Source organism: Phascolarctos cinereus, unplaced genomic scaffold (assembly GCF_003287225.1).
Source record: "Phascolarctos cinereus isolate Bilbo 61053 unplaced genomic scaffold, phaCin_HiC Scaffold_2;HRSCAF=192, whole genome shotgun sequence".
Classification (NCBI taxonomy): Eukaryota; Metazoa; Chordata; class Mammalia; order Diprotodontia; family Phascolarctidae; genus Phascolarctos; species Phascolarctos cinereus.
Window position 1 is genome coordinate 323,240,565 of NW_027555625.1, and position 12,954 is coordinate 323,253,518.

The 12,954-nt window shown below is 40.0% G+C and overlaps 1 protein-coding gene across 9 annotated transcripts in view; it reads right to left on the reverse strand.

Annotated features, from left to right (window-relative positions):
- Nucleotides 1-12,954, reverse strand: part of PTPRT (protein tyrosine phosphatase receptor type T) — a 1,323,147-nt gene that overhangs the window by 319,830 nt on the left and 990,363 nt on the right. The window lies entirely within an intron of this gene.

Consider the following 12,954-nt stretch of genomic DNA (forward strand, 5'->3'; position numbering starts at 1 on the left):
TAAGCACAGCTTTCTCTGCAAGCTTACCTAAAAGATATGAGAAAACATTCGGATCTGGGCCATTTTTTTTATAGTAGACCTTGCTTTGCGTCTGGTCCTGGGCAAAGTCCCAGAGCTTCTGAGAAGGCCTTCCATTAGATGAGACAATGTCCACTGAATACTGACTAGCCTCTACTCTGTCCCAGCCTGATCAGCCTCCTACCCTCCTGGCCCCATCAATTCAAAGGCTGTATTTCCTGATCTTCACGGCCCCCTTTAGTGCCCTGCTCCAGTTACGTATAGCTATTGTGCCTCTACACAAAGGATTAAGAGCCTGAGCCTCAGACAGTGATTGTCTCAGTATGAACCTCATTCTTGCTGCAAGTGTCCTGAATCTGTCATGCAGCTTCTGCTGGCTACTGGCCCATCTCAGCCAGTCACCTTGTCTGGGTTCCTGACTGCCCAGGTACTCTGCCAATGACTCTTGGCTTCCTCTGATCTGGCCAGCTTTGTGTGTCATAGCTGTGTGACCTTGGGAGTGGTGCTTGCCTGCCTCTTTGGGTATGTTTCCTTGTCTAAGAGAGGTGATGCAGAGCAATAGACTTAGAGCCAGAAAGACTTGAGTTCAAATCCTGCCTCAGACACTCACTAGCTATATGATCTCACTTGTCTCAGCTTCCTCATCTATAATGTTAATGTTGCTTATTAGTGATCATTATTATTATCTAATGAGGTCAGACTCAGTGGCCTTCAAAGTCCCTGCTGCTCTGAATCTGTGGTCTTATCATGCCACGGTTTTAGTAAAGAGAGGGACAAGCATACAAATAACTATGATATTTTGTTTAAAATTTTTGCATCTATATTCATTAGAGAAATTGCAAATAACTACGATAAAAGGCAAAATGTGGAAACTACAAGGGCAGGAGTGCCCAGGCAAACTTACGAGAAATTTGAAGAGAGGGCAATTACTTTCACTTAGCTTCATAGGCTTATATATTCAGAGCTGGAAGGGGCTTCTGAAGCTTTCTAGTAAAATCCTCTGATTTGACAGATAAGGAAATTGAGGCCTAAATAGATTAAGTGACTTGCCCAAGATCACTCAGGCAGTACCAAAGGTGGAATTTGAATCCAGGTCCTTTGATTCCAAAGCCAGCTTCAAAGGAGAAGGTGGAAGCTAAGTCGGACCTAAAACAAGAGAGGGAGCAAAGTAGAGCACGAGGGACAAACAGTCCATTCCAGTGTGAGCAAAGACACAGGTGACAGAAGAGGGCAGGAAACCAAGGTGAGACAATGAACAGATCAGGGAAGATGTAGAAAACCTGTAAGGAAGTCACGTGAGATATAGCTAAAACAGGTCGTTTGAAGTTAGGTTATGAAGAGCCTTCAACGCCAGCATTAGTTTTGGTGTAACCTATTCAGTAGGTAACAAGGGAGTTGCTACAGGCTTTGGTGCAGAGAAATGCTATGATCACAGGAGGAAGGAGAGGAGATCATAGAGACAGGAAGAACTATTAAGATGATCTTGTCATTGTCCAGTCATATTTCAGTCATGTCTGACTCTTTGTGACCCCATTTGGGGTTTTCTTGGCAAAGATACTGGAGTGGTTTGCCATTTCCTTTCTTCAGTTCATTTTACAGATAAGGTAACTGAGGCAGAGTTAAGCAACTTGTCCAGGGTCACTAACACAGCTAGTAAGTGTCTGAGGCCAGATCTAAACTCATGAAGAGGAGTCTTCCTGACTCCAGGCCCAGTATTCTATCCACTGTGCCACCTAGCTGCCCAAGGATGATCTTACATTTTTTTTTAAGAATGATCTTACAATTGTCTTTTTAAAAAGCTGTTGCTGACACAGTTTGTTTTTGTCATTTACTTCCAATTAATTCCTCCCACTCTTACCTCCCCAGAGAGCCATCCCTTGTAACAAAGAATAAATTAAAAAGTGAGAAAAAAGAAAGCAGTTAGTAAAAAAACTAACCAAATACATTGACTGAGTCCAATAATAGTATGTGCAGTGTTCCATACTCACAGATTCCCCACCTCTGCTAAAAAGGAAAAAGGCACATTCTCTCCTCCCTTCTTGGGGACCATGCCTGATCACTATAATTATACCATATTCTATTTCCTATTTGAATATTATAAGTGAGAAAAAGCAAGGACATGAATGGGGATGTATAAGGTACACTAATAGATGAAGAAAGTAACAGAGGGACAGAGGGTACTGGGCTCCTTCTTCCAACCAGAAGAGGATGAAGTAGAAAAAGCTGCTAATAGGTGTTAGGCTCAAAGGGAGTGTGAAGAAGATGACAGAAATGTGAAGTCAGGCAATAGACATCTGTAGATGTGAGACTGATGAAGATGGAAAGCAGATACATTTGGCCTAATTAAGACGGAGGATCCTTAATTGGGTTAAGGAAAAGTCTAAGTGTTCAGGTCCAAAGGACAGCAGGCCTTCTGTCAAATGCTGTTAGAAGAAGAAACAGGGAAAGTCAATGACAGAACTGTGAGATGTGACAGACTTAAGCTTAATTCTGTCGGCAACCTCACCAGGCTCCGAGGCAGCGATGTACAATGGAGTGATCGGGCAGTATTTTATTATTATTGATTTCGTATATTTGATTCTTAAATTAAACTGGTCCTCTGAATATTTCTTCTCACCATCTCATTTATTTTTCAGTTCATTTACTAATTCTTTTTTTAAATATCTAGTTTAGGGTTTATAAAAACAGAGTTAGATTTCCATTTGTAAATGGGCTGTGCCCATCACTGACAGGAATTCTCTCAGGAAATCTATTTTCCTTGCATGCCCCAAATGCCTGGGTTTGGGCTTCACTGTCTCAGCTATTTAGATGGCTGGCAATTGGATCACCTGCTGCCAGGTTCCCACTGAGGTTTAGGGTAACATTCTGAGGAAGATATTTAATAACCTTGAGGAGAATTGCCATCTAACTCTCTCAAAATTAAAGTGTCGTGGATATCATCTCCTGCGAGGGTTTCAACAGGATCTTTAAGTCAGGGATTACCATAGCCTGTATCACACAAGTACACAGGAGCATGAAGAAAGAATGAAGTATGGGCTTGCCATCCCCTGGGGTGATAAAGCAGAGTCCTGAAGACTAGCTCAGGAATATGGTATAAGGGGCTCTTGCGTGAGGAGGAAAGTCAGACTCATAGATCCCTTCAGCTCTCAGATTCTATGATCATAGCTATCACCCATATTTAGGTGCTTGCTGTATAAAGATCTTCTGTCTGGCATCTAGGGATATCCAGCTACAGTGGTCTTTACCGTCAAGGAGTTTCTAATCTAGTTGAAAAGGCATTCCATATGCATAAAAAGAAAAATAATAATAAGAAATCTATTTAGACCTCTAAAAGAGAAAGAACATCTATGGTTGGGTCAAATGAGACAATAACAGCTTCAGGAATTCTGGAAAGGGAGTGATTATTCATCTATGTTCTTGTGAATGTTCCAAGCAATTGAATCCTCCATGCCTAGCACAATGCCTGAGACCCAATACTTAATGAATGCTTTTTCATCCATCCATCTATTTGTCCATCCATCCATTCATCCAATCTGACAGAAAGCATTCACTATGAGGCTTTTAGCAACACAATTTGTTGTAATGGAAAGAATTTTTGGACTTAGAATCAGAAGGCCTAGATATGAATTCCAGCTATTTTTCCCTTATTAGCTATGTGACTGTAGGTACCTGGTATTTCTGAGTCCGGTTTCCTCATCTACAAAATGGGGATAATAATCTCATTTACATGAGACCTCCTGTCTTTGTACTACCACTTTGGAAATGTCACAATAATGTAAATGGTAAAAATCCCTTGGATTTGGTTACCCTGAGAATTCCTGGCTTTGACTTTTACTTAGCTCTTTGTTTACCTTCTTGGATTTTACCTGAAATCTTGTTAATTTTTCACTTCATTAGGTTACTGCCCTCATAGTTCTCATTCTCACTGATGAAGTCAAATAACTTGTCCCAGGATCTCTTGATCACAACATATCCTTACTCATGAATGCCTGGAGCTGTGCCATTTTTTATTTATTTGTTATAATCACTGAATAGAATGGTTTGTGTTAAGTAAAGTAAGTCATCAAAGAACATTATTGAAAAAGAACATGTGCTGGTCAGGCAGTGAAGGTGAGTGCCAAGAAGCAGAGAGGCCAAGTATACCTAGTAATGTCAGGAGAAAATGAGGATGGCCCCCCAGTATGTTGAATGAAATCCCCTATACTAAATTTATGAAAAGGACAATGACAGGAGTCACACAAGATGGGCAGGCATGGTTGGGTTGAAATCTGCATTACTGAGAAGGAATATTTAAATTTATGAGATCATCAATCCATTTGAGCATATTGAACCACATGTAACGCATGCTGTTCCAAATTTTAAAAGCATATTAGTGGAATGCTGTATATTTTTAATAACTCATACACCAAAATAAATTAAGTTGCTTTTAACTTATTGATTTTCTTCTGTAAATCAGTAGTGTTTTTCAGAAAACAAAACAAAATATAAAAAGTTTACCATCTCTTCATCACACTAACGTTTGCTATTGTCTCTGCCTGCTTGAACATAATCCAACAGAGTCCATGCATATTTTGGGAGAATGTCAGGTGGTTTTCCCATCCCTGCTTAAATTTCAGAATGATCAAAAGAGATATCTTCCTACAATACGGGTCTCCCAAACCATGTTATAGGAAACCTCTTTTTTTCCTCTTCCTTTATCTTTAGGGCAAACATTCTGGTGGCTACAGGGGTATCAGGGACAGTGGTATAAGGCACAGGAAGAATTGGGCAGTCATGATATGGGAGTGTAATTCTTGAATTATCCTGGTTTTCTTGTTGCCATCCAAGTGCTGTATATTAGGGAGACAGCTGTGGTCCAGCAGAGCACTGGCTTTGGAGTCAGAAGTCTTAGTTCCCTATCTAAATTAACATACTAACTTATTCAGTGCTATACCAATAAAACTACCACAAATTATTTTATACAGCTAGAAAAAATAATGACAATATTCATCTGGAAGAACAAGAGGTCGAGAACATCAAAAGGATTAATGGGAAAAAAAAAAGTGAAGTAAAGTAGCCAGGCCATACCAGATCTTAAACTATATATATTACAAAGCAGTAATCATCAAAAAAATCTGGTACTGGCTAAGAAATAAAGTGGTACATCAGTGGAAGTACATACACAATACATAGCAGAAAATGACCATAGTAATCTTGGGTTGATAAACACAAAGATTCAGACTTTTGTGACAAGAACTCATTATTTGACAAAAAAAAAACTGCTGGGAAAACTGGAAAGCAGTTTAGCAGAAACTAGGTATAGAGCAACATCTCATACTATATACTAAGATAAAGTCAAAATGTGTACATGATTTAAATATGAAAGGTGATACCATAAGCAAATTAGGGGAATGTGGAATAGTTTACCTATCAGATCTATGGATAAGAGAAGAATTCATTACCATACAAGAAATAGAGAACATTACAAGACATAAAATGGATGATTTTGATTACATTAAATTTAAAAAGGGGGTTTTACAAACAAAACCAATGAAGCTGAGATTAGAAGGAAAGCAGAAAACTGGGGGGGGGGAATTATAGCAAGTTTCTCTGATAAAGGCATCATCTCTCAAATATATAGAGAACTGAGTCAAATTTGTAATGATTCAAGCCATTCCTCATTTGATAAACGGTCAAAAGATATGAATAGGCAATTTTCATATGAAGAAATCAAAGTTATCTATAGTCATATAAAAATGCTCTAAATCACTATTGATTAGAAAAATGCAAATTAAAGCAAAACGTAGGTACCACCTCACACTTATCAGATTGGCTAATATGACAGAAAAGGAAAATGACAAGTGTTAGAGGGGATGTGAGGAAATTGGGACACTAATGAACTGTGAAGGTGTCTAACCAATTCTAGAGAGCAATTTGGAACTATGCCCAAAGGGTTATAAAACTACACATCCTTCAACTCAGCAACATCACTACTAGGTCTGTACCCCAAAGAGGTAAAAAAGGGAAAAAGGACCTATATATGTACAACAACATTTATAGCAGCTCTTTTTGTGGTGGCAAAGACTTAAAAATTGAGGGGATGCCTATTAGTTGAGGGATGGCTGAACAAGTTATGGTATTTGACTGTGATGGAATACTATTTATCAGGATGCTTTTGGAAAAACCTGGAAACTCTTACATGAGCTGATACAAAGTAAAGTAAACAGAAATCAGGAGAACATTGTACATAGTAAGAGCAATATTGTAATGATGATCAACTGAGAATGACTTAGCTATGCTCAGCAATATAAAGATCCAAGATAATTCCGAAGGACTTATGATGAAAAATGTGATCCACATCCAGAGAAAGAACCAATGGAATATGAATGCAAATATAAGTATACTGTTTTATTTTCACTTTATTTTTCTTATTTTTTTTTTGCCTATGTTTTCTTTCTCAGCATGACTAATATGGAAATATGCTTTGCATGCCTGCAAATGTATAACCTTTATCTAATTGCTTGCCCTCTTAATGATAGGGGAGAGGTAGGATGATGGGAGAGAATTTGGAACTCAAAATTCTAAAAAGGTTTTTTTTTGGAGGGGGCAAGGCAATTGGGGTTAACTGACTTGCCCAGAGTCACACAACTAGTAAGTGTTATGTGCCTGAGGCCAAATTTGCACTCAGGTCCTCCTGACTCCAAGACCAGTGTTCTATCCACTGCGCCACCTAGCTATCCCATAAAAAATTTTACTGAGAAAAAATAAAATATTAAAAATATTTTTTAAAAAGAAGTCTTACTCCTGGCCAGACTCAGAACTAGCAATTTTCATGCCCAGAGAAAGCAACATGACATACACAATCAAATCAATTTCATAACTAATAAGGTAAAGAAAAAAAGACATAAAGCTCATTTGAGCAGAAGGAGAGACATTGACTCATGAGGTATAGGACCAGAGATATCACCGCATGACTGGGGGACAGAGACCTATTATACTACAAGGCCTGTCCAGAAGGTGAAGGATAACTGGAAAAGGCCAAGCGAGGGAACACCTCACTTGGTCTACTATAGTGGTAAATGTGGACTATTTGTGGCTTCCTGCTTTAACAAATTATTTTTGTTAACTCAGCATTTACTTACCTCAGTAGTTTCTATGTTGCTAGAAAGATTTAAGCACCAAATAGAAAAGTAACAAACTAAATAATTGCACAAGTTAAAAAATCATTATTTTAAAATTATGTACTCTCTAAATGCTTGTGTCCTGGGGCAAAAGTCTATCATCCTGTCCTGATGAATGTTTTGGTCCTGGTCCTGTCATTTAATCTACTGTGCAACTTTATCACATCACTTGGAGTCTCAGTTTCTATATTTATATTTATTTACTTTTTTTTTTTGGTGAGGTAATTGGGATTAAGTGACTTGCCCAGAGTCACTGAGCTGCTGAGTGTTATGTGTCCTGGCCTGATTTGAACTCAGGTCCTCCTGACTCCAGGGCTGGTGCTCTATCCACTGTGCCACCTAACTGCCCCAGTTTCTACATCTATAAAATGGGGAGGATAATACCTACACTATACTTGAGGCAGCTACATGGATAGAGTGTTGGACCTGGAGTCAAGAAGACATGACCTGAAATCTGGCCTCAGACACTTACTAGCTGTGTCACCCTGGGCAAGTCACTCAAGCTCTGTTTGCTTCAGTTTCCTAATCTGTAAAATAGGGATGATAATACCATCTCCCTCCCATGGTGCTAGCAGGGCTAGCACTGCCCACCATTCCCCAGCAGGAGAAGAGGAGAAACAGCTTGAGTCCCAGCAGCTCGTGCCAGGGCTCATACCATCCCTGGGGGTGGCTCCACACGTGGACTCAGTGTGCCAAGTAGGGGAGGGGCAGGGCCAGGACAGGCAGAAAGAGAGGAGGCAAGGACATCCATTCACCACAACATGACCCTCTCTGAAGAGTACCACCCAGCCCTCAATGCCAGGCTCCAGCTCCAGTGAAGAGCCCCAGGGAGTGGGGTGGGCTTAAGACGGATGTAATCTGCTCCTCTTCTCTCTCGGGCACCCTCCTTGAAGTAACTGGGTGTCTACTGAGGAAGACTGGCAGGGTCCCACCGCATCCCCAGATGGGGGCGACTAACCTAAACAGACTGGGGTGGGGGGGAAGGCAGGACAACTTCACTCATTCCACTCACACACTTGGCACATGCAACTTTAATCAAACAAACAAAAAATGGGGGGGGGAAGGAAAAGTCCCGGATGTACATTAAATGAAAAATTCCAAAGTATAGACACAAGTAAAGCTTAACAGAGGGAGTCCAGCCACTTTTATGTACATAATATGAGTTATTGTTATTACTGTTATTATTACTTCATAGGGAAGCTCAAATGAGAGATGGATATGACAGTTTTGAAACCATAAGGGGTTATAAGAGCACCATTTCTTGTTACTATAACTATTATTATTATTCTAGTAAAGTTCTCTTCTGATGCCTCATCATCTTGGGGAAATGACACTGGGGTATCAAATGTTCTGACAAGAAGCTCAAGTTCTCACAGGACCATCTGAGCTAGAAAAGTTATGAGGACCAACTGACTGGTGGGCCATGTATTTTGTGTCAAATGGTTGGCCTAGCTGAGTTCTGAGAGGCCCATCTTTACTTCCAGGCCACGAAGGTTTTTGTCCTAACAGCTCATTCATTATGCCATTGGCTAGCTGTGAAGATGTGTTCTCTCACTGGAGGTGGGGTGAGTAGTTCCCTGAAAAGTTGAGATAATATTTACATGAATAGTCTCTAGAAAAAGACCCCTCATTACACCAGCACTTGTACACTCTCTCTCTCTGTCTTTGTCTCTGTCTCTCTCTGTATATATAGCTATATCAACAGATATAGGAATATATTGAGAGAAAGAGTATGCTAATAATGGGTTTTACATATTTTATATATATATATAAATATATATATAAATAATATATATATATTTATATATATATATTTATATTATACATAGCTAACGATGTTTTCTAGAATTCATATATACATATATGTTAGTGTATGTGTGTGTATTTATAGCTAATTTCTCATGATTTATATATAACTATTATGTAGCTAATATATATTTTGTTTTATTTGTACATTATTTCTGTGTATATAGCTAATGATGGGCCTTTTTTAGAGAACTTTCATATAATAAATATGTATATATTCATAATGTATATTAACATATAATTAAATATAGATATATAGGGTTTTAAGGTGTGTGAAGTACATTATGAATGTTTTCTCCTGTGATCCTCACTCTGATCCTGTGAGGTAGGTGCTGTTAGATCCACTGCATTGGATAGAGCCCTAGGCCTGGAGTCAGGAAGACCTGAGTTTAAATCTGCCCTCAGATATGTACTAACTTGTGATCTTGGGCAAGTCACGTAACTGTTTACCTCAGTTTCCTCAACTATAAAACAAAGATAATAATAGCACCTTCCTCACAGGGTTGTTGTGAAGATAAAATCAAGTAATACTTGTAAAGTGCTTAGCACAGTGCCTGCCACAGTGGGCACTAAATAAATGCTTGTTTCCTCCCTCCCTTTCTCTCTCCTTCCTTCCTCTCCTCCTTTCCTTTTCTTCCCTCCCTTTCTCTCTCCTTCTTTCCTTGCCCTATCCACACTAGGACACCAGCTGCCTAGAAAAAATAAGTAATAGGCAGACTTCCTGGGAATGGTATCCAAGTACATAAATAAATACGTCTTGCCCTCTTCCCTTCCTGCTTCACAGATCAGAAAATCCAGCACAAAGTTCTTCCAATGACCTAACACCAAGATACTTTAGAGAAAGCTGACTTAATACAGTGGTGGATACTTAATTCAGGTGGATTTGCTTCCAGGGAAAGTTCATTACCCACAATTCACAAGGAAGACTTTGTTTAAAATATTTGGGAAATTGCCTCAACCCTCTATTCTTATGTATGGAGACTCAGACTTATGGTCTCAGCTCACAACATTGGAGAGGATTCATTCCAAGGCTGGGTAGCGGCTGTGTCCTGGTTTATGGAGACAAAGAACATCCTCTTCCTCAGTCACCTGTAGGGTAGCAGGAGAGAGATACGTATGGATCCAGCACAGAGGGCATCAGTCTGAGATTCAGGAGACCTGGGATCTATTAATGGCTCTGCTTCTGACCTTGGCCAAGCCACTGACCATGTCTGGGCCTATGTTGTTTCAACTGTGACATGCAGATAATATCCATCTCTTGACTGCTTCACAGGGTTTTGTTATGAGAATCAAATGAAAAAACAGATACAAAATCTTTAACTGGGTCATAGTTTTAAGAGCTGGAAAAAAGGACCACAGAGGACACCTTTGGACAACTATCTCATTTTACAGATGAGGAAACTGAAGCTTGGGGATATTTAAGAGACTGCCAAAGTCAAACAGGTAGCAAGATTTGAACTCAGGTCCTCCGACTCAGATTCAGTATCTCTGTGCAAATGTAAGGTATCATTTCTTCATTTCTGGGGACCCAAACACTCTTCTGACTTCCCAAGCCTGTTTTTCCTGGAGGAATAAGGGATATCTCTTCTGTCACCCTTCCTTTTAGAGCTGTTACAGTCGCTGATCAGCTCTGCCAGTTCCATCATTTATCCACATTCCCTAACACACCCCTGTCATGCTGAGCATCTCCTTTCTCAATCACTGGCACTTTGGCAGGATGATTAGGAAAACTAAACAGAGCCGCCTGATGCTGTTCCGCTCCCAAATTGCAATTTCAAGGTGATTTGAACTCCCTTCCTCTTGGGGTGGACGGGAAAGCTGAAATCTCTCTATTCTGCATGTGAAGCCCAACAGAGAATTAGCGTGCCTGTATCTTGCTCCAAAGTGCATGTTACATCAGCAGGACAATCAATTTCACAATTCTATAAAGCTGATTGAAACATGATTACAGAGCAAACTGGAACTTTCTTCTAAGGTTTCTAAATGGCATCTCCTCAGGAGGGGAGGGGCACGGGCAGCAGAAGGAGAGAGGAGGCGTAGCATATTTTATTCTTTAGGGAACTCTCAGGCACTTCAGTAAAAATGGAAAAATTAACTATATCCCGTGCTTAAAACAACAATATCAAAAAAAAAATAAAAAACATGTAACAGCACATCAGTCTCTGGGTCAGCCATCCTTTCCCCCACATTAATTCTGGGCTCTGCATGAAAGACTAGGGCCTGAAACTTCTTCATTTCTGTGTCTAGCAGCAATGATTCTTTCCTACAAATGGATAATGAGAGGAGACATGAGCAGGTCACACTGTATCCTACATTCCTGGACCTCCAGCTGGCTCCCTGGCAACCCAGAGCCTCTGCTGTTATACACCCGCAGGCCTGCCTTCCCTGGTTAGTGAACCATCCATGATTGCCAGACTTTCTCTGACACCCCTTATCCCCATCAAAGCTTATCAGTTCTTTGTCTCATTATTTCTAGGCCATGTTAGGTAACTGGGGGACAGGATTATATAGTGAAAGAGGAAGGACTCTATGAGTCAGAAGACCTGTGTTCTAATCCCCAATTTGTCACTTACTAGTCATGTGACCATGAGCTAATTAATTTTCTGAGCCTCAGTTTCCTTATTTGTGAAATAGGGATAAATTAGCATAGTACTCACTGACCTTCCTGCCTCAAAGGGTTGTTATAAAGCAGAGAGACAGACAGACAAACAGAGACAGAGAGAGAGAGAGGAAAAAAATATTTCCAAGAGCTTTCTGAGAACCATAAGCTGCCATAAAAATACAAGTTGAGATTTCAGCAGCAGCTGCAACAGTAACACTACAATATGTTGTTACTCACAACATGGTGGCAAGGCCTTTGAGAAAGAAGGAACTTCTTTGCTGCTATGATCAGCTCAATCCCAGTGATCCCTTTGGTGCTTGGATTAGAGGAACAGTGAGATAGAGGAACTTTCTATTATGGTTAGGACATAGAACATTAATACACAGCTAAAGCTATGTGCTCTTGAAGGCCCAGCAATCCTGCTGAAGGTTTATACTCTCTTGGGCTCTGGTACTTCTCTGGAGGTGTGTTTTCCTGGGGGCTCAGGCACTCAGGTAGAGGTATGTACTCAATCTCCGGTTTTGAGTATCTTATATCAGTTCCCATCAGGAAGAAAGGGGGCTTCATTTTGCCCAACCCACCTTAATTGCCCTCTTCCTCCAACATCCATCAGGATTTTTCTAATTTCTAACATTTTATTAGATCTGTCACATTTCACGTGGCTTCTTTCTACTATTCTTTCTATTCTGATTGTGCTCACAAATTCTGACCTATTCAAAGACACTGTGGGGTGCAGTGGAAATAGCATTAGACTGGGAAGAGGTGGAAGACACGAGTTCTAATTACAGCTCAGCTACTAATAATTTGCATAGCATTTTAATTTTCAAAATGCTTCACATACATGGCCTCATTTGATCCTCACCACGGCCCTCTGAGGGCCAAAATGCTCCATTTTTTACCCATTTTTTTTACCCATCTGGCCGAGTTGCCCCAAAGTCACATGATTGCAAACAGGCCAACCACTTAGGCAAGTCCATTCCCCCATGCCAGCCTCAGTTTCTGCTCTGTAAGACCAGGAGACTGAACTAACCTATTACTGAGGTTCCTTCTAAAGAATGACAAAGCAATATCCTACAAAAGAAAGGTTGGGGAAGAAATGAAGCCGGAGACAAAGCAATTGTGACTTTTCTGCAATGTATTCAGGTCACAAAGATTTCATTAGATTTACTAAAACATGGCTAATGAAAAATAAGATCCTTTTAAATTTTACCTACATTCTAAACATTGCAGTCAACTCAGCTTTCTAAGCTTTGCACCCCATTGACATTAATTAGAAAACTCCATATAAAGGAAAGCTTTTAATGAGCTGTTATTTCAAAAGGTTTTATTGGTGAGCAGCTCTGTTCAGTTTAATAGCACATAAAACGG